The 18,850-nt window shown below is 50.6% G+C and overlaps 1 pseudogene; it reads left to right on the top strand.

Annotated features, from left to right (window-relative positions):
- Nucleotides 1–18,850, top strand: part of LOC142295601 (galactose-3-O-sulfotransferase 2-like) — a 95,391-nt pseudogene that overhangs the window by 63,427 nt on the left and 13,114 nt on the right.

Raw genomic sequence — 18,850 nt, 5'->3', positions numbered from 1 at the left:
TTAAACCAAGATGATGGTGGTCGGTGCCCGCAGTCGGCTGCGTCTGGTCCCCCACCCGGTTGGTGGTCTCTGCCTTTCTCCTGCACCGTGTTGTGTAGTTGTTGACTGCCCACGCTTCCGTGACGGGAGTCTGCTCCCCGGCTTTGTAAATGTTCAGTGAGCCCTTTGCCCGCAGATGCTGGCCCGTGGGATCTCTATGCCTGAGCGGTGGCTTTCTATCCCCCTCGGTGGGCTGTTGTCTTCAGTCAGGACTTGGGTGGGAAAGGACCTAAAGTCCAGACCTCAATCAGTTAATTAACTCAGTCCAGTAGTTTCTGGACCTCGTTTCAGGGTCTGAGTACCCCCCTTTGTGCTCCGGTTTCCAGTCGGTTCCCCGGTTCGGTACCGGCAGGCCACTACCCTGCCCCGGTCCCTTATGGTTCCACAGAGCCATCTTCCCGGCTCCTGCAGGCTGAGGCCACTGTCTGCCTCCTAGCCAAAGGTGTCCAGGCTACGACCCAGACACCAGTCAGACTTTACTCCTCCACTCCTCACTTCCTGAACTGATCTCACTCTAACTCCAACTGAAAACTCTGTGTTTTCCTGCCTCAGGACCTGTGAACTCCTCGGTGGGTGTGTCTAAATGCCTGGGCACGCCCCCTGGTGTGTCCATCAAACCTTGAGGGAGGTGACTAGGGTTTTAAGGTTGGCTGATGACACCTTTATAGGGGACAGGTGTTGTGCAAGGGCCTATCTGTGACTACCTGGCTAGTCCAGGGCGTCACACATGTTTGGGTCCCGTTTCTGCTGGTGTTGCCTGTTGATCTGTGACCTTTCCCTTGGCACCTTGTTCTCTTCCTAGTTGGCCCCTGTAGCTTGAAACTAGTTGGGTCCCGCTCCCCAGTATGGCTAACTGAGGGAGCTTGCTCTCAGGGTTCACGCTTGGGATTTCCTGGACCGTATGTTTGGAAAGTCCTATCCCCCTCGTTGCGCTAGTACCCTAATTTTGGAGCAGGTGGAGAGCGGATCTTGAAGGCTCCGTTCTCGTCGGGTAAATTGTCGGGTTGCCTGAAGCTACTCCCTGACCTAGGGTTCACGCACCCCGCCGTGCCCTGGTCCCAGCCCGGTGATGGTACAAGACCGCCGGTTTTCCTCCACGACAATGCCGTGCCCCTTGTCACGATCCCCTGCGACCGAGGGTCCAGCTCTTACCAGGCCAGACCAACGTCTGCTACCTAGTACCTCCAAGGAGCCCAGCTCCTGACCTCCTCTCTCCTTCACTTCCAACACTGCACTGGCCTACTCCTGACCTCCCCTAAACCAACCCCCCATGTGGGCGACCCTATTCCACTCAGGCCGTCCACTGGTGTGTCTGATAGGTGTGGTGCAGAGGGTTCCTAGGATTTTGATTAGCTGGTTTTGGCAACTCCATTTGTTAGGGACCCGTAACCAAGGAGGAGGTGGATATTGCACAGAAGGGCAGATTGCACAATACCCTGTGACGACCTGATAGGCCAGGGCGTCACATATATATAGTTTTTTACAGTCTTATCAATTCAGTGCCTAAATTTATCAGACCTATTGCTATAACTAATGTGACCACTATTATCTTTATAATGTGTTACCTTATTTTATTCTCACACAGGTATAACACACATGAGATTGCTTCAACACCAAATACGCTACATTTTGATAATAAAGATGGACTTATGCTCCCAGCTGAAAGAGGTGACAACAAATTTGTCAGAGAACAAGATATTGCATCGGAACTGTTGCTTTATTTGCAAAAGGGTCAATTATCTGATACATTGAAAGGGCCGATGTGGAAAGAAGTGTTAATGACTTTAAAATCAAGCAGAAGAATCCAAACAGTTTTTACTCAGGAATTTGCGTTCAGGAACAAACGAGACACAAAATCTTGTCAACCGAAGAACAACATCTTCTTCCTAAAAACTCACAAGACGGCGAGCAGCTCAATCATGAACATTCTGTTTCGCTATGGAGAATTTCACAACTTAACCTTTGCCTTCCCTACTGAAGGCGCTAGCTACGCATATGCCAATTTTTTCAAAACCTCTTTTGTAAATGGATTCTCTGATCAATCCAAGAAGATTTTTAACATTATGTGTCATCATTTGCGCTTCGATTATACAGAGGTGAGTTATGAATGACTAAATAGTAATTTAAAGGAACAGAAATAAGTAGATTTCAATCAATGTTCTAACTTTTGATTTTAGTTGCTTGTTGTGTAACAAAGGAAATCTTTTTAAAGGGTTTCTCCACTAATCAGACAATTCCTTCTTTAATACTATAGTCTCACCTGTAAAATAAAAACACCTTATACTCATTTCCCATACTGGCGCCATCCAGCAATGTTGGCACAAGATCTCTCAAGATTTGCATGATATTATTAACACTACATAAGCTCTGCAATTAATCAGCAGGCACTAGCACTACTGATCTGATGTGTTCTCATGAATCCGGGGAGCTGTAAGCACTATAGCCAGAGGTGTATCTAGGCTTTCCAGCACCCGGGGCAAGAATTCAGTTTGGCGCCCCCCCACCAAGCAATCTGTGTGGTCGTCATGTGACCAGTCACTCATATATGATTTGCACACTTAGTCACGTGAGGACGAGCTTCTCTTAATAATTCTCTAAATGTTCAATGAGAAACGTATGAAGAAAAGCTAATTGTCACATGCAAGTATGAAAATCACATATGAGAGGAGTGGCCATGTGGTGACCAGCAAGCAGAGCTGAATTGTGACAGTGGGTATATTACACGCTGTTAGAACTGAGGATACTACACTACTTAATTTTGTAATTAAAGGGGTGGTCCAGATTAGAGATGAAAATCTGCAGTGACTCTATTCGTGACTTCAGGCTTCTGAATCCTTACAACGCATGCTCTGCACACTTTTAGGACTCTCTGGTGCCAGTGACGAGAATGGACGATCATGTGAGCAAAAGTATGAGATTTGTATACTTGTGCCACATTCTGGTTTGATGTGTCCAGACCCAGTCAAATCATTTTCATTGAGCATGTCTGTTCAGCACGTGACCACAACTATGTAAATCGCATACTTGCAGCTTCGTAACCTTCCACTGTCACCGCCAGCATCAGAGAATCCTGACAGCGTGCAGTGTGCACACTGTGAGAATTCAGAAGTCTGCAGTCACATAGATTGACACACAAAGTGACTGCAGGCTCATCACAAACTTGGACAACTCCTTTAATGCTCCTAACAACATAAGTAAAAACATAGTAACCCTTAACTTGTCAGATGGCAGTAAACTTTATTAAAGAGATTGTCCACTACTTTAACACTGAAGGCCTTTCCTTAGGATAGGTCATCAATGTCTTATTGGTTGGGATCCGGCACCTGGCCCCCCCGCCAATCACCTGTTCTAGGTGCCTTACCGGAGGTGGCAGGTGGCCGGAAGTGCTCAGTTCTGGATCTGCTCCATCTTCTGATAGTGGCAGCAGTCTCCTATTACAATCAGTGAGGTGGATGTGCAGTACCCGGCCGCAGACAGTATCAGAGGACGAAGCAGATCCAGAAATAAGCATTTCCGGCCACCTACACCAAGAACAGCTGATCAGTGGGGGTCCCATTGCGCTCACATCAGAAGCAATGCACAAGTGGGACCAAGGCCTAATGATGGGACATAGTCAGTATCACAAATAAACATTTACATTCAGGTACCTTATAGATGATGTTGCCTCTGAGTCGTTTTTTTCTATTCTTAACCTTGTCCTGCCGCCATGATGACTTTTCACATTCACATCTCTGCAGATTTCCATCTTCTCTGATCTTCTGCAGCACATATCAACACGATGCCCCTGAAAATAGCAGAATGATTATAATACTTCTATTTAAAAATATCTGCCCTACACTGTGCCCTAGAATAAATAATGGCCCCTCATTGTGTTCTCTGCATGAAATATGACCCCACACTGTACCTCTTATGGTACATGCCCCACACACTCGCTCTCCTTTCCATACTACTCTTCACACTGTCCTCTCACTGTATCACCCTATACTGCCCAGTCTTTATACTGTGCCCTCTCATCCCACCTCCTCCTCGCTATGGCCTCACATTGTCCTCCAATTCTGCCCCCTCTCCATACCACGTCCCTCCACTACCCAATCTTTATTCTGTGCCCCCTCACATTTTTCTCATCCCTTACTGTCTCCTCACTACCTCCTGTGTGTCCATATACTTTTCTACTGTGGAGCCCCAACAGGTGCGGTGTAGCGGTGCATTACCTTTAGGGACTCCACGTGATGGGATGGTTCTGGTCACAGGTAGGGAACCTTCTTGGGATTGTCGTGACGCCACTCTCAGAATTGCGGTCAATGGGGACCGCCACTGCAGAGTAAGGGATACCTGGGGCTGATGGTGGGTGCAGTCAGTTGTAATAGCCTCCTGAGAGTGAGGCGAGCCCCAGGGCCCTGTGTAGGAGTGTGGAACCACAAGTCGCAGAATGACTCACACGCACAAGCAGAATGTCTTTCAGGGGATTTACTCACTGTTTGGTGGTCACTGTGAGGTGCCCGGGCGACACTGCTATAACCAGGTGGAACCAGGAATTCCAGAAGGCCGTTCTGAGGGTAGCTGTCCACTCGCCCTCCTTGCACTCCTTTTGTTTGGGAGGATCCCTTACTTGAAGTGTGGTAGGATTCCTCCAGGGAAGCTGTTTCTAAACCCCGCTCCCCTCTCTGGCCCATCTGCCGGCAGCGTTACCTTGGTGGGATGGCTTCTGGCCCTGTCCCCTTATGGGCCTGCTGATTGCTGCTTGGTACGGACTCTGTGTGGTGGTGGTGAGGGCATGAAGTACCCCCACCTGAAGGTTGAGCAGCTCTGGATGATTTGCTGCCTGCTCTGGGGACCTGTCTCCCCTTGCGTGCTGGAATACCAGGGATCTCCTTACTCAACCACCCCTCTCTCTGGGTGTCTTTCAGGCTGACCCACAGGTACCCTTTCTCCCCCGTGTTCAGCTACTGCACTCCTCAGGGCCTGGCTGACATCAGAGCCCCTCTGCTCCCTTCCAAACTCCTCCACACTCTGCTTCAGACCCTTACTCCTCCTTCTCTGCTTGTCTGCCCTGCTTCCTAGCAACCAGCCTCTGAGCACACCCCTTGCTGGGAATTGAAAGTTAACCCCTTCTGGCTACCCAAGGGTCCCTTCTAATGGTGTGCAAGACCTGGTCACTATGTGTTTGTGTGTGCACCTCATCCTGGCCTTTGGAGATTACCTGGAAGCACTGCCCCAGCATGGGTGCAATACTCTGTGGTGCCTGACCAGGTCAGGGGCGCCACATTCCCCCTTGGTTATCAGCAGCACGTCCTCGGGCTGCAAAGACAAGAAGAAAAAGGGTAATTACAAACTTTTCCCACACAGGGGCAACTATTTACATTTAAACATACCAGGTACCATTTCTCACCACCCACCACCCACAAGTCCTGTTCTCACCCAAAAACTCTTCAGGAGGCAGGTCACCGGTCCTTTTGGTGACCAGGTCTGGGCCAGCTCTATCCCAGACCTTTCCTCCAATCTTCCTCTCCTGAGGAGGGTGGTATAAGGTACGCCCCATAAACAGGCGTACCCGCTTCCGAGGTGTTGGAGGGCAGGCCCCATAAACAGGCATGCCCCCTTGGTGGTGCAGAGCCATGCCCCTCAACAGGCAGACTCTGGGTTGGTAGATATCAAAGAGGTAACTTTTTACAAGGCGAGAGTTCGTGGTTATAGCCAGTTCATAACACGTGGTCCATTTTTAACGTGCACGTAAACTGGTGCAAAGAAGACATTTTAAACAGTTCTCACACTAGTCCTTGTGGGCACATTTCACTTAAACGTTACTTAACTGTAAACAGGTTAAACATTACATGTTATACTGACATTTTGGACTAAACTGTACTTTCTCTATAGCGTAATGGGAGCTGACCAAAGTTGCTGCGGGTTGATCTACGCAGTACTATACTGTCATCTGTCTGAGGTTGTGTCCTCCCACCCGGTGTATGTGTCTCAATGTGAATGATGGGTGTACTGGGTGCTGATACCAGTGCATGGTCTTCTGCTTCAGCTACATTTGGCTCTTCAAGGTTCTGAACAGGTTCTTCTGGTTCTCTTACTTCTTCTCTGGTTTGAGGGAAGGTAATGACTGGAATAACAACTGCTCCATTGTATTGAGGCCAACTTGCTGGAAAATCTCCAAGTACAGTATGGATCATCTTTTCTCTTGGTTCTTCGACTGGCGAAGGGTTGGAAACTTCTTCAGGGATTCTTAGCTGTTCAGGACATCTCTTAAGGCGATCTCTAGAAACGACAGCTGTTGTCTTTCCTCCATCTTTGCTGATAAGGTATGTCTTTTCACGGCTAAGCGTCGATGGTAACACAGTATAGGGTTCTTCTTCCCAGTGATTGTCAAGTTTATGATGTCTTCTCTTTCTCTTGAGGACTATGTCTCCTGGCATCAAAGGAACAGCAGGTGCTTTTTGATTGTAGGCTTTTTCTTGTTTCTCACGCTGCTGAGTCAAGCTTCGCTCCACACACTCTTGTACTTTCTTGTATTGGGCTTGGCGGCTGGAATCCCAATCAGCATCTTGTAGAGGGTCTTCAGGGGTCTCAACTCCCATTTCCAGATCTACTGGCAATCTTCCTGGTCTGGCTCTCATCAGATATGCCGGTGTGCAGTTCGTGGAACTCACAGGGATGTTGTTATACATATCCACTAGGTCAGGCAGCTTTTCTGGCCATTGACTTTGTTCTTCTAGTGGGAGAGTCTTCAGGAGGTCAATCATAATGTGATTCATCTTCTCACACATACCGTTAGTCTGAGGGTGGTAAGGCGTGGTACGGATCTTCTTGCAGCCGTAAAGGTTGCAAAATTCCTTAAACACCTCAGCTTCAAAGGCTGGTCCTTGGTCAGTGAGCACTTGATCTGGATAACCATGTGGTCGACAGAAATGTGTCTGGAACGCTCTGGCTGCAGTCTGGCCTGTCAAGTCCTTGACTGGTACTACCACCAGGAATCTGGAGTAGTGGTCAACCATAGTGAGAGCGTAGTTGTAGCCTTGTCTGCTGGGCGCCAACTTTACATGGTCCAGGGCCACAATCTCCAGGGGCCGTTTAGTTTGGATTGGCTGGAGTGGTGCTTTCTGGCTGTGATGGTCTTTTCTTCTAAGATTGCAGGGCCCGCAGTTTCGACACCACTTCTCTAGGTCAGATCTCATGCCCACCCAGTAGAATCTTACTTTAAGTAGTGCCTCCAGTTTCTTCCAACCAAAGTGGCCTGCGCCGTTGTGATAGGCTTCTAGCACCATCCTTGTATCCTTCTGTGGTACAATCACTTGCCACACCTTCTCATGCGTCCTCGGGTCAATGATGCTCCTGTAGAGTTTGTCTTGATAGATGAATAATCGACCCCTCTCCTTCCACAGGTACTGTGCCTCAGGTGGGGCTCCTTTGTCAAGGCTGGCGCCAGGTTGGGTGATCAGCTTCTTTACCAAGCCTACCGCTAGATCATTTTCCTGGCTCTCCTTCCAGTTGTAGTGAAGTAGTGGATTCAGGGTCACCTCTTGGCGGTTGGCACGTGACTGCCGACACTGTTTGGCTCCATGACGATGGAACGCTGGCAGCTCAATCTCTTCAAGGTCGTCTACATCTTCACCCTCGTCTGCTAGGTGAGGCATCCTTGACAGAGCATCTGCGTTGCCATTCTTGCGACCAGCTCGATACTTGACAGTGAAATCATAGTTTGCTAGCCGGGCTACCCAACGTTGCTCCATGGCACCCAATTTAGCAGTATCCAAGTGGGTCAGGGGGTTGTTATCCGTGAAGACGGTTAATTTGGTGGCTGCCAGGTAGTGCTTGAATCGCTCTGTAATAGCCCAAACCATGGCCAGGAACTCTAGCTTAAATGAGCTAGAATTTTCTGGGTTTCTTTCAGTAGGCCTGAGCTTCCTGCTGGCGTAAGCAATCACACATTCTTTGCCTTCCTGCACCTGTGAAAGCACTGCTCCCAGTCCCACATTACTGGCATCTCTATACAGTACAAATGGCAGACTGTAGTCGGGGTAGGCTAGGATCTCTTCACCCGTCAAGGCCCCTTTAATTTGTCTGAAGGAGTGTTCTTCTGCTTCTCCCCAGTGAAATGGCGGGCCGGAGGTCTTTCCTTTCTTCTTTGCTTGGCCTACCAGGAGCTCTTGCAAAGGCGCTGCCATCTTCGTGTAGCCCTTGATGAACCTTCTGTAGTAGCCTACCAAGCCAAGGAACTGACGTACCTCCTGGACGGTAGTGGGTGTGGGCCATTCCTGGATGACTGTGACCTTCTCTGGGTCTGGCGCTACTCCTTCTGCGCTGACCACATAACCTAGGTACTGGACCTTTGGCTTCAGTAAATGGCACTTTGATGGTTTCAGCTTCATCCCATATTGCGATAGTGCTTCAAAGACTTCGGCCAGGTGTTTCAGGTGATCCTCATAGGTCTTGGAATACACAATGACGTCATCCAGGTAGAGCAGGACAGTTTCAAAGTTGAGGTGCCCTAGGCAGCACTCCATCAGCCTCTGGAAGGTCCCGGGGGTGCTGCAGAGTCCAAATGGCATGCTGTTGAACTCACAGAGGCCCATGGGGGTGGTGAAGGCTGTCTTCTCCCGATCTTCCTCTGCTACAGATACTTGCCAGTAGCCACTAGTGAGATCTAGGGTAGAAAAGTAGTTAGAGGCTTTCAAGGCAGCGAGGGATTCCTCTATCCGTGGCAAAGGGTAGGCATCCTTGTGTGTTATCTGATTTATCCGTCTGTAGTCTACACACATCCTCATCGTGCCATCCTTCTTTCTCACCAGGACTAGGGGAGCTGCCCAGGGGCTGCAACTGTCCCTTATGACTCCTGCCTCCTTCATGTCCTTCAGCATGTCCTTTGTGCGCTGGTAATGGGCTGGTGGTATAGGCCTATGTCTTTCCTTAATGGGAGGATGAATGCTTGTGGGTATGTGATGTTGCACCCCTTTAATTCTACCAAAGTCTAGTGGGTTCTTACTAAACACCTGCTCATATTCCTGCACGACCCTATGAACCCCGTGTTTCTGGTAGGTGGGTGTAGAGTCAGTCCCCACATGGAGTTTCTGGCACCAGTCTTCTAACTGCTTTTGGGAGATCTCGTCCTCTTTTGAGTCGGCTTGTGTCAGTGTCAGGGGACCTACAGGTGTTATAGCGTCAGTTGGGCAAGTAAACAGTTTGGCTATGGTAGCGTACCTTGGTAGTCTGGCTTCCTCCTCCCCACAGTTCAACACTCGTACAGGCACTCGTCCCTTGTGTACGTCAACTACCCCCCTGGCTGTCAGAATCGTGGGCCAGTGTTCTGAATGAGTGGGCTCTAGTACAGCCTGGTAATCCTGTCCTCTGAGACCTACCGCTGCTCTACACCACATCATCATTTCACTTCGTGGGGGTACCATAATGGGGTTAGCATCCATTACCCGTACACTACCAATCTCACTGCCAGTCTGTTTTACCTGTTGCTTCCTCAGAATGACTCGGATCTCTCTTTGCAAGGCTCTCCGCGATCCGCCCTCAGCACCTTCAACAATCTGGTGAAGCAATAATAACACTTCCCCTAGGCAATTTTCTATGACATTAGTGCCTAAAATCATTTGTGGGTTCCTTTTTCTAACATCCGTGTCCACAACAATCAGTCCTTGTCCTTTCATTTCCTGCCTTCCCACCTTTATGGTTACCTCTTTGACCCCAATCTGGCCTATAGGTTGTCCATTGGCAGCATAGATGGTGAGGGCAGGGTCCGGTGGTCGGAGATCGTCGTCCGACCAAAACCTACGATAAAGAACATACGGGATCGTGGTTACCTGAGAGCCAGTGTCCAATAATGCCGTGGTAGGGATCCCATCCAGGACGATGGACAAGCTAGGACGTCCACCCACGTACTGATCACGGCAGTGAACTGGGCCTGATCTTCTTAATCCTGAGGACTGGCCCTCGGCCCCAGGATTGGCTCGTTTAAAGGACAAGCCCTTGCATAGTGGCCTGCCTCCTGGCAACGACGACAGATGGGTTGTCCAGATGAGTCATAGTGATCACTGTTCCTGCCTCGGGCTGTAGGACTTCTTCTCCCCCGCATCCAAGGGACGTCCTCTGGGCTGTCAGCTAGCAGGATCCGATGAGGGACTTTGGTTTCTAAGGGCAACTGCATTGCTTTCAGGATTCGTGCGACGTCCTTGCTGAGCTGTTGCACCTGGGAGGATAGTGTATTTATGGCCTCTGCTGGCGTGTTGAGTCCTTTTGGAGTGATCAGGGCCTGCGAGGAGGATTCTGCTCCTGCAGCTGGCGAACTGGCAGGCCATGCTGGTGAGACAGGGTCTGTGTCCACAGGAGGTTGGAGTGCTTTCACCGCCCTGTCTTTCAGAATGGCAAAGTCCACGTCAAGGTGTTCCAGGGACCACAGCTTCATCTGTTTGCTATCCTCAGGAGAGTGCAGGCCCTGCAAGAATTGTTCTTTCATCATCCGGCTTCCTTCCTGATCACTGACAGGGTCCACCAGCTTGAGAGCCCGTAGTGCAGCCTGCTGCCTGAGGGCTTAGTCTCTGATGCTATCTTGGGGCTTCTGGCGGCAGTTATAGAAGTCAGTCCTCAGCTCTCCCTCTGTGCGGTGTTCAAAAGCAGCTGCGAGTTTGGCAAAGATGGCTTCTACAGAGCTCCGGTCATCACTGGTCCAGGACTCAGCCTCCAATTCTGCTGCTCCAGTCAATAGTCCCAGCACCACGGCGGCCCTCTGCTTACCGGTCATTGCGTACATGTCCAGCAGGGTGTTGATCTTTTTCTTAAATCCGGTCAGTGTGTCTATTTTACCGGCATATTGGGGCAGCCAGTGCCCCCCTGGGACGTACGGTAAGGAAATCGGCATTATCGGGGAGACTTCAGCCGGCGCAGCTGCGACCGCGGCACCGGCACCAGGCGCTGCTGCGTTCACCGCGCCGGGGGCTGGCATCGCTTGGGCTGTGTCGCCCTGACCAGGGGCATTACCTCCCACAGCGTCCATTTTCCTTCCAGGTCCCGCTTCTCTTCTTTTAAAATCTGCGCGCTCCCTCCACTTCCTGGGTCAGAACGCTCTGGGGATTCTGGGGAGGCCACACCTCTTCGTGGGCGGTGCTCTTCTCCCTCGCGCGGGTTGCAGCGCGCGCTTTTGAAGATGGCAATATGGCGGCGGTTTAATTTTTGCAGTCGGACCTCTGAGGCGCACGGTCACCTGTCTGAACAGTAGAGATGAGCGAACCGGTCGCGGTTCGGCTCAAGGTCGGTTCGCCGAACGGAGGTCCCGTTCGAGTTCGGTTCGTCGAACGTTCAACGAACCGAACTCGAACTGCATAGGAATCAATGGCAGGCAATCACAAACACATAAAACACCTAGAAAACACCCTCAAAGGTGTCCAAAAGGTGATAAACAACTCACAACACAAACACATGGGAAAGTGACAAGGACAAATTCTCATGCGAAAACAAAACAGCGTTACGAGGAAAAAGAGGACGAGACACAGATATAGGCATGGCATGCCTTTCTAAAATCATGTAAAACACCGCAAGGTGACTCCAAGCGGAGTCTCCCTTTTTTTCCAAAAATTGGGCCCCACACACACCCACCCATTCAGTGGCAGCACTTGTGCCCTAGTTGTACACTTCACAGCTAGATTTGCATCAAGCACATTCAAAAATACGCCATACTTAACTGTTACGAGGGGGACCCGGGGAAGCGTGCCAAGATGGGAAATGGACAGCTTCCGCCGGTCAAGGTCCACTGTGCGGTGTAAGGGACCGCCGCTATGGTGGGTGAAGAGTGAGCGGGTTGCTGCTAGCGATCGTCTGGAATGTCACAGACGATCTATGTACACCGATCTGCCCTAACCCGTGAGGGTTGTATGGCACGGATCTCACGGCTCGGTGTACCTGTTGCACGGGGAAGCACAGAGGTGCCCACGCACGTGTGCCAGTGGAAGTCACGAGAATATGGCACGAGGGTAGCACAGAGGTGCCCACGCACGTGTGCTTTCAATAACCAGGTGAGTCCGGTGGAGACTTGAGGAGCTCACGTGGGACAGGAACACGGCCTGTTGAAGGGGATACTGCCGGAGCAGCAAGGCAGGAACACGGCCTGCAAACCAGGGGCTGCCTAAGCAGCAAGGGCCAAGCCCACATAAGACAGTAATGCCTGAGCAGTGGCGTGGCAGCACGCTGCCAGACATCCAAACATAGAAGGTCGCGCGCCGCCATGATGGCAGGAGGAGCTTTTAAGGAGGTGTCGTTCCACCCAAGGGCGGGCGCGAAGCGGAGATGACGGACTTGACCCAATCAGGGTCCACGACGTCCCAGCCTGGCCAGTCAGGATTCACCACGTCACAAGCCTTGTCATCAAGCCGTGTGACGTCAGAGGGCGATTCAGAACCCACCACGCATTGCACATGCTCACCCTCCTGCCTCTGGGAAATAAAGGCGGGATCCTCGGTCTCACAATGTGCAGAGATAACGGAAGTCTCACTGCTTCCCTGAGCAGTAAACCTCTGCACATTGCGCAGCCTCGCAGACCTTCGGGGCCGCTGAGCAGGAGAGTCTGCGGCAGGCCAGGAATGGGAGACCGCTTCACTCCTTGTAACAGGAGAACCACTAGGTGTCACCCTTCTGCTGCCTCTCTGAGAAGGTATCTCCTGTACACTGCGCAGTCTGGCAGACCTTCGGCGCTGCTGAGCAGGAGCGCTCGTGGCAGGCAAGGAATGGGAGACTGCCTCAGTCCTTGCCTCAGGAGAGCCACGAGATGTAACACTTAACCGTCCCCAGGATGACACCGGGGTAGGTAGCAAAGTCTTTCCTTATCCCAGCTCTGTTCATCTTGGATCATTTTTAAAAAACACAGCAAGCAAGGGTTACTCCAAGCGGAGTCTCCCTTTTTTTTCCAAAAATTGTGCCCCACACACACCCACCCATTCAGTGGCAGCACTTGTGCCCTAGTTGTACACTTGACAGCTAGATTTGCATCAAGCACATTCAAAAATACGCCATACTTAACCGTCCCCAGGATGACACCAGGGTAGGTAACAAAGTCTTTCCTGATCCCAGCTCTGTTCATCTTGGATCATTTTTAAAAAACACAGCAAGCAAGGGTTACTCCAAGCGGAGTCTCCCTTTTTTTCCAAAAATTGTGCCCCACACACACCCACCCATTCAGTGGCAGCACATGTGCCCTAGTTGTATACTTCACAGCTAGATTTGCATCAAGCACATTAAAAAATACGCCATACTTAACCGTCCCCAGGATGACACCGGGGTAGGTAGCAAAGTCTTTCCTTATCCCAGCTCTGTTCATCTTGGATCATTTTTAAAAAACACAGCAAGCAAGGGTTACTCCAAGCGGAGTCTCCCTTTTTTTTCCAAAAATTGTGCCCCACACACACCCACCCATTCAGTGGCAGCACTTGTGCCCTAGTTGTACACTTCACAGCTAGATTTGCATCAAGCACATTCAAAAATACGCCGTACTTAACCGTCACCAGGATGACACCGGGGTAGGTAGCAAAGTCTTTCCTGATCCCAGCTGTATGCATCTTGGATCATTTTTTAAAACAATGTAAGCAAGGGTTACTCCAAGCGGAGGGTCCCTTTTTCCAAAAATTGTGCCCCACACACACACACCCATTCAGTGGCAGCACTTGTTCCCTAGTTGCAAACAGGATGTTTTGATTTGCATCAAGCACATTCCAAATCCACAAGCATTTACTCTCCCCAGGATGACACAGGGGTAGTAAATTCCTTGTGGATCCATGACTTGTTCATTTTGATGATCGTTAGTCTGTCCACATTGTCACTGGACAGACGCGTGCGCTTATCTGTCAGCACACACCCAGCAGCACTGAAGACACGTTCAGAGACAACGCTGGCAGCTGGACACGACAAAATCTCCAAGGCGTAACTGGAGAGCTCTGGCCATTTTTCAAGATTTGAAGCCCAAAATGAGCAAGGCTCCATTTGCAAAGTCATGGCATCGATGTTCATTTGGAGATATGTGGCGCCCCAGGACCTGGTCGCCACAACAGCATTGCCCTCCCAAAGGGTTAATGCTGAGCCTGGAGGTAATTGGGAGGTCCATTGGCCAGCAAGTTTAACATCCAACGCAGTTCTCCCTCCGGCCAGCAGGGGGAGCTCTGAACCTGGGATTCCAGGGAGGATCCCCTTAAGTCTGATCTGAGGGAGGAAGTAGTGGTCAGTCTGTAGAGAGCAGTAGGAGTGAACAGACGCAGAGTGAGCTGTCCTGTGAATCTGGGGCCTAGAGCTAGAGTAGCTTGGCCCAGAGAAGCAGGAGTAGCTGAGAGGCAGCAGAGAAACTCGGACATCGTAGTCTGTGGCCACCAGGGCTTAAAATACTCCCTGGTAGCCGAATCCGAAGGGCAGGAGAGCTGCAAGCACCTGGCCCAAAAACATCCCAAAAGTACAGCTGCAGCATCAAGGCCGGTGTGGATTCCAGCAGAGAAGCACCAGAGAGAGAGCCTGCGCAGCCTGCTACAGAGGGAAAGGGACGCACCAACAGTCCCAGCAGCACAAAGGGCCATTGCTGGATTCAGAGAAGCAGGGTCCTATCGTAACAAAGCAAAGTACAGGAGTAGGCCTCATACTCAGCTGGCCAGAGAGATCACCCCAAGTACTTCCAGGCCGATCGGATCCCCATCACCACCTGTAACGGTCTCCCAGGACTGGACTGTTTCCAAAGTAAAGAGGAAAAGGTAAAGAGACTGTTGTTTATGCCTGGTTCTTTCATCGCCTGTCGGCCCTGCACCGTGTTAGCCACACAACCTCATAGACTTCCACGAGCATTACCAGTATCCCTGGGGTTCCGCTCCACCTGTGGGAAGCAGTACCACCATTGCTGCCATAACATCACCCCGGAGGCCTCACACAGCAGCGGCGGCTTAATAGCCGCAGACCACAGGTGGCGTCACGAACACAACCATTAACAAGCAAGCCACATATTCTACTGACACCCCCTAGGGCCACGGAGCCGGGCCCAGCCACCACTGACTACCACCGGACTAGTCCGGCCCGGCACCGGGTGTCCCATAGCCCTGGGGTGGGCGAGTCAGATACTCCTGTATCATCCTCTCCAGCCGTTGACTATGTGTCAGACTTGTTGTCTCTGGTGGCCTTGCAAAGGAGGGTCTAAATAAATGATGAAAAGATTCCATAAAATTGCTGTTACCAGCACCAGATACAGTCCTACGAGTACGGGTAGACTGTTGAAGATGACGAGGCCGTCCCATGTTTGTCAAGTTACAACTGGGAGATTCACTCGCTGCACCTGCACGGTTGTTTGGTGGAAAAGCCGAGCTAAGATCGAGTAACAGCTTCTGCTGATACTCCTGCATACGTGCGTCCCTTTCTATGGCTGGAATTATGTCACAAAATTTGGACTTGTACCGGGGATCTAATAGTGTGGCAAGCCAGTAGTCATCATCACTTCTAATTTTGACAATACGAGGGTCATGTTGGAGGTAGTGCAACAAGAAGGCACTCATGTGTCTTGCGCAGCCATGCGGACCAAGTCCACGCTGTGTTTGTGGCATAGAGGTGCTACCCGTTCTTTCTTCCTCTGACATCTCCCCCCCAACCTCTTTCAACTGAAATTTGACCAAGGTCTCCCTCATCCGCTGAGTCTTCCATGTCCATGGACAGTTCGTCCTCCATTTCTTCATGTTCTCCTGCACCTTCCTCAACATTTCGCCTGCTACTATGCGCCCTTGTTGATCCCTGTCCCCCATGGTCCCATGCCTGCCGCGTTGGTGATGATGAACGTCTGGACCTTGGTGATGTTGTTGTCCCTTGCGCATATGAATCCTCCTGTAGTTACTCCTCTTCCTGTTGTCCCACCCCCTGACTCCGAATAGTGTTTAGCGTGTGCTCCAGCATGTAAATGACTGGAATTGTCATGCTGATAATGGCATTGTCAGCGCTAAACATATTCGTCGCCATTTTGAAACTGTGCAGAAGGGTGCATAGGTCCTTGATCTGAGACCACTCCATCAGGGTGATCTGCCCCACCTCTGCATCTCGTTGGCCCAGGCTATACGTCATGACGTATTGCACCAGGGCTCGGCGGTGTTGCCACAGTCGCTGTAACATGTGGAGAGTCGAATTCCAACGTGTTGGCACATCGCATTTCAGGCGATGAACCGGCAGGCCGAAAGACTTCTAGAGCGATGCAAGTCGCTCAGCTGCGGCGCTTGAATGGCAGAAGTGAGCAGACAGTTTTCGTACCCTGGTCAGAAGGACATCTAGGCCGGGATAGTGTGTTAAAAATTGCTGGACAACAAGGTTCAACACGTGAGCCATACAAGGTACGTGTGTCACCTTGCCCAGGCGAATGGCCGCACCCAGGTTTGCAGCATTGTCGCACATGGCCTTACCAGGCTGCAGGTTGAGTGGAGACAACCATTTATTAAACTCTGACCGCAGAGCTGACCACAACTCCTCAGCTGTGTGACTCTTATTCCCAAGACATGTCAAGCTAAAGACCGCCTGATGACGTTGCGCTCTGCTGCCAGCATAGTAATGAGGGGTGCGTGATTCCTTCTGTGCAGTGAGAACGCTGGTGGCCTGACCAGGCAGGCTTGGGGCGGAGGTGGAGGACACAGATGAGGTGGAGGAGGCAGAAGCAGTGGCGGAACTTGGACAGACAGAGGATTGACACACAAGTCGTGGGGACGGCAAGACTTGTGCAGCAGATCCTTCACCATCTATCACCATAGTTACCCAGTGCCCAGTCAGCGACATGTAACGTCCCTGTCCATGCTTACTGGTCCAAGTATCGGTGGTGAAATGCACCCGTTCACACACAGAGTTTCTCAAGGAAGCGGTGATGTTGTGTGCGACATGCTGGTGTAGTGCGGGCACACCTTTCTTAGAGAAGTAGTGGCGACTAGGCATCTGGTACTGGGGCACAGCGACAGACATAAGGTCTCTAAAATCCTGTGTGTCCACTAGGCGGAAAGGCAGCATTTCGGTAGCCAAGAGCTTACAGAGGGATAGAGTCAACCTCTTAGCTTTGTCATGGGTCGCAGGAAATGGCCTTTTATTTGACCACATTGAGGGACAGAGATCTGGCTGCTGTGTGTAGACGGTGTTGAGTAGGGTGTCCCTGGAAAAATGCAGGTTTGTGAGGAAAGTGCAGGCGGAGACATGATGTTGCCTTCATCCAACGTTGGTGCTATCGATGTCTGAGAGAGCTGTACACGTACTTGTTTCCCCTTCCAAACCAACTGACGACTTACCAAGCAAACTGCCTGTTGCGGTTACAGTGGTGGAAGTTGTGGGTGGAAAAACAGGTGTGACAGCTGTCCCCACAGTCCTAGAAGATGAAGAGTGCGCGGATGCACTGGAAGGGGCAGGCCGTGGATGGTTCGCTCCGCTAGGCCGCATTGCAGCACGGTGAACTTCCCACTGGGACCTATGATATTTATTCATGTGACGATTCATGGAAGAAGTTATCAAACTGCTAAGGTTTTGAGCTCTACTAACAGAACCATGACACATTTTACACATCACATAATTTGGGCGATCTTTTTCTATGTCAAAAAAGGACCAGGCTAGGCAAGGCTTAGAGGGCATGCGACCTGCTGAGCCCCCCCGACTAGTGCTCAGAGGCAGAGTGGTGGCTGATGATGCAGTTGTAGACGTGCTACCAGTGCTCCGACTCTGTCCAGGAAGGCGCAAGGTAACTTCGTCGTCGGTTGCATCCTCCTCCACCGCCTCTGTTGACCTCCTCGAGTGCCTGACTGGGGGTTGACAGTAGGTGGGATCTAGAACTTCATCATCAATTGTTGTGTTTGCACTCCCCTCCCCCTCAGACCGAGCCTCTTCTTGCCCTGACCGAATATTTAAGATGTCATCCCAATCTGGTATCTGCGTCTCATCGTCATCAGTATGTTCCTCATTGTCTATAACCACAGGTGTTACAGTTTGTGACAAAGGGTCAACATTATGCTCAGAAACTTGGTCCTCACGGCCTGAATCAGAGTCACAAAGGTTCTGGGCATCACTGCAGACCATTTCCTGGTCTGTACTCACTGTAGCTTGGGAGCAGACCTCTGATTCCCAGGCTATAGTGTGACTGAACAGCTCTGCAGACTCAGCCATCTCAGTTCCACCATACTGTGCAGGGCTGATGGAGACTTCAGAGCTGGGAGAAAGCAAGTTTGATTGGGATGACAACTCAGAGGACTGGTGTTTTTTGGATGCGGTACTTGAGGTGGCTGAGAGGGCACTTGTTGGACCACTTGAGATCCATTCAAGCATTTTCATTTTTTGGCCATCATCTACCTTTGTTCCTGTTGTTCGTGTCCGTAAAAAAGGGAGCACATCGGATTGTCCACGGTAAGTAGTAGACATCTTACTTTTGCTGGTAGATGGTCTATCTTCAGCAGATGATAATCGAGCTTTGCGACCTTCCCCATGGACAAACCCTTTTTTTCCTTTTCCAACACGCCTCTTCCCCTTTCCACCAGCATCTGTCATTTTGCCACTCATGTTGATTGCGACAAGATTGTGCACTGAAAATGTGGTAGTAAAAATTGAGAGGTGGTGTAGATTGCAGCGGTGGTCTAGCTTTATTAACAGCAGAATAATAAAGAATAAATATCCCTGACAATGCAACTACGGCCCTTACACTGGCAGCAGTGTTTGCTAGTATAAAGGCTTAGTTAAAATGAGTTTGAGTGTGCAATGCAGGCAGAAGTGCTGCAAATATCTGTGCACTACTGGGACTATACAGAAGTCCAATAGCCACGTTTAAGATGCCACTAAGTTCACTCAGTGTTTG

Source organism: Anomaloglossus baeobatrachus, chromosome 3, assembly GCF_048569485.1.
Source record: "Anomaloglossus baeobatrachus isolate aAnoBae1 chromosome 3, aAnoBae1.hap1, whole genome shotgun sequence".
Classification (NCBI taxonomy): domain Eukaryota; kingdom Metazoa; phylum Chordata; class Amphibia; order Anura; family Aromobatidae; genus Anomaloglossus; species Anomaloglossus baeobatrachus.
The sequence above is the reverse complement of the archived record's forward strand: the minus strand, read 5'-3'. Positions and strand labels throughout refer to the sequence as shown.